This window comes from Eptesicus fuscus, chromosome 11 (assembly GCF_027574615.1).
Source record: "Eptesicus fuscus isolate TK198812 chromosome 11, DD_ASM_mEF_20220401, whole genome shotgun sequence".
Classification (NCBI taxonomy): Eukaryota; Metazoa; Chordata; class Mammalia; order Chiroptera; family Vespertilionidae; genus Eptesicus; species Eptesicus fuscus.
In genome coordinates, this window is record NC_072483.1 from 58,411,812 (window position 1) to 58,415,465 (window position 3,654).

Below are 3,654 nucleotides of genomic sequence, written 5' to 3' on the forward strand. Positions count from 1 at the left end.
GGGCGGGGCGCGGGGTGCAACCAGGGCCACCCGGCGCTCCTCCCTTCCCCGAGGACCTGGGGGCCCAGTGGCTCCGGTGGATCTGTCCCCTGCGTGAGGGAGGCGGGGGCAGCGGGGGAGCGCGCGGGCCGTGTCCGTGGTTCGCCCGAGAGCGGCCCCCCCACGCCCAGCGTCCAGCACCCCGGGCAGCAGCACCACCTGTGGGGGCGGGGCGGGCGGGGCGGGGGCGCTGAGGCAGGGCTTCCCCCGCCGGACGTGACATCACGCCTTCTACGCGCCTATCAGGGGCCTCCCCGCCCCCAGCCGAATTCAGCATCCCTCCAATCCTCCCAGTCCCCAGCTCCTGTCCTGCTGTCCTGCACTCTGGCTGCGCGCCCCTTGTCCGCTCCCGCAGCGCCCCGGTCCCCTCTACCCGCCACCCACACCTCGGTCCGCAGCCTCCCTCCCCATCTGCACCCCTTTACCACCCTCGCTTCAGTCACACCTGGCGTGTCTTCGGAGATGGGGGCGGCGGGTGGGGGGGCTCTGCGCGGGAAAAGTAGCCAAAAGACTCCACCCCAACCCTCTCCTTGCTCTATGGGAGGCTCGAGCCGAGCCACTTACTTGTTGGAGGTTTTCAGCCTGTTTTTGGTCCCCTCCACTTGATTCTTTGGATGCTCGAGAAACAAAAGGGTGCTGTCTATTGACCTGGGCTGCCGGGCGGTGGCTGGTGACCTCCTGGTCCAAGGGACGAAGTTGGGTCAACAACAGGTCAGATTGCTGGGTAATGAGGAGAGCCAGAGTGAAGCGGACCTCCGAGGGCAGGAAAGCGAGGCGGGTAGCAGCCCTTAGCTACAGCGGGGATGCGGATGAGGTCTGTGGGAAGAGGTGTCTGAGGTCTTCGCTGGGGATGGGGATGGAGTCTTTCTTCCCAGGCTACTGCACCCCCTCCCCCAGGCCTCTCCCTCTCCTCTCTTCCTTGTAGGTAAAGACTACAGACACCACCAGGCTTGGCTCAGGCCCTAGACCCAGGTGCCTGATGGGCAGAAATGGGGGGAAAGCAAATAAGTTGGCACCCTTGGCTGATAGCCACCAAAGGATGCTGAGGGTGCAGGAGCCTGAGGGGTTGTGGTTTCACCTCGAAGCAGGGACTGACTGGCCTACAGGGTGCTACCCCCCCCCCCCCACACACACACCATGCCCTTGGGCCTCCCAGAGAAGGCTGCCCCCTTCACGCAGGGACACTGAGTCATTGCATGAGAGGGAGGGTGTGAAGACCCAATCCCAGTGTACAGACCTGCCCCTCCCCCCACCTGCTGCCTCATCACAGGGTGACTCACAGGCTCCCCAGCAGCGCACCCAAGGGCCTGCTCCTTCTTGCCTGGGCCTGGACATCTCCCCAGTGGCTGCCTGGCTCAGGCCACCCCGGGGTTAGGGACACCTGGCCCACACTCCCACCCTCTCTGCGCAAGCTCACTTCCAGCCACATGCTTCCAGATCAGGCAGGAGTCAGACTGGGGCTTAAACCCTGCCGGAGGCTGGAGAGCCATCATTTTCTCATTGTTATGGACATCACTGTTGCCTCCTCTTAATCCAGCCAGACTGGGACGTTCCTAAGGTGGGTTGAGTGTCCAGTTAATTTCCCAGCCCCCAGACAGCAAAGTGGCCAAGCTCACATGGCAGGTTTCCAGGACGTGGTGGGCACGGGCATACCTGCCCGGGCACATCTCACATGCACGATGGCTCCATCCCCTAGGGCAGTGGTCAGCAAACTCATTAGTCAGCAGAGCCAAATATCAATAGTACAACGATTGAAATTTCTTTTGAGAGCCACATTTTTTAAAGTTAAACTTCTTCTAACGCCACTTCTTCAAAATAGACTCGCTCAGGCCGTGGTATTTTGTGGAAGAGCCACACTCAAGGGGCCAAAGAGTCGCATGTGGCTCGAGAGCCGCAGTTTGCCGACCACGGCCCTAGGGCATCCTCTCCACTACTTCAAGGTCATTGTATCATTCCTACTTCACAGAGCACTTGCAGCCGGGCCCTTCCCCTAGAGAGGACACTGTCCTCAGCCGGATTCTGAGCTCTCATTGCGAAAGTCCAGGGGTGCCAGGTAAGTAAGGAGGCAGTGTCCTGTGCCATTGAAAATGCTTAGATGAGTCTACCCGACTCCATAAACATATAGGTTTGGTCCTAGCCTTTCTATTGGTTGTTAGTAAATTTACATACGCAAGTATCCTCTCTGAGGAAGACGGGGCATTGGCACCTGTAGGTAGTAGGCACCCGGGCAGGTGCAGGCAGCCCGCAGTCTCCCGCCCACTCTGGGACCTGGGGCTCTGGCCTCCTCCATGTTTGGTGGCTTTGTGGGTGCTCAGCTTCCAGTGCACTTGAGGTTCAGGCTGGGCTGGAGGGAGGTGCCCAGGTGGGAGGGGTCAGGGCACTGGGTGAAGCGTTTTTTCCAGTTTGTGCTCAGGACAGAAAGCCAACCTGAGCGGGGAGTGTAGGTAGAAAGCAAATGTGTGGTTTCTGTAGCTGGCTCTGGCTGCTCACGGGTCCTGTTCCTGAGAAAAGGACACTGAGACCCGAGTTCAAATTCAGATCCGATCACGTACCAGCCTGTGATTTTAAATGTAACACTCAGCTTAGTTTCCGTATCAGTTCAGGGGAGGAACTGAGAGAGATGACCCAGCGAGGACCCAGCGTGGAGCCAGCTCTGGGGGACCCGCCCTCAGGGGCCTGGAAGAAGGGCTGCGACAAGGGGCCAAGCCACAGTGTCAGCCCATGGCCTCGAGGGGTGGCAGGCAGGACGGTGCTCCCAGCTCTGGAAGGGTCCAGCACCTGCCAGAGAGCCTTGATGACGAGCAGGGAGGCTAGGTGCAGGGACACCTGTCCGCTAGGTGGTCACAGCTCCAGTGGCTCTGCTGAAGCTGTCGGAGGCCCACAGAGCCTCCTTCCCTGTCCCCACCCAAGGGAGTGCTTCCGTTTTACAGGCGTGGACACCGTTACTGGTGAGGCAGCGGGTTCTGTCTCAGGTCACACAGTGCAGAGGAGCTGCCCCCAAGTGCCCGCTGTCAGAACCTCGCCGGTCCTCTGCAGGCTTGCCCTACTTACCAGCGTGGCCCTGGCCATTTAGCTCAAGACAAGTGATGCCATTGGCCAGGCCAGGGCACTGGGCACCAGCAGCCTGGGTTTCAGGAGTCAGGGCTGCGTGAGTCTTTCCAGCCGAAGTTTCACCTGTCCTCCCCACCACAACGCCACACACACTCTCCATCCATGGTTTGGGGGGCGGGTCTCCAGGAGCTTGGGATGTGGGTGTGGCTGGCAGAGGCTTTCTGCCCACCGAGACGGCTGCTGTGGTTGCCACCAGGACCACGGCTGCTGTGGGGCCTGGTCCTGTCTGCACCATGTGGGCACCGGCTGTGATGTGAGGAAGGAACGAGGCAGCGAGTTGTTTCCTCGCATCGTTGGGGCGGGTGACAGACTGGAGTTGCCCTTCTCCTGACACTTAAGTGAGGGCTGAGAATAAAGGGCCATTTAGAGTCATCTCAGGATGGGGGGGGGGCGGGGGGGGGCGCACCCACGTTTCCATCTCCTTGAGCAGTGACCTCAAGTTCTGGAAGGCAGCACCCACCCCCTACTTCCTGCCCCTGACCCGGGAGGGATTAGGGTTGCTGG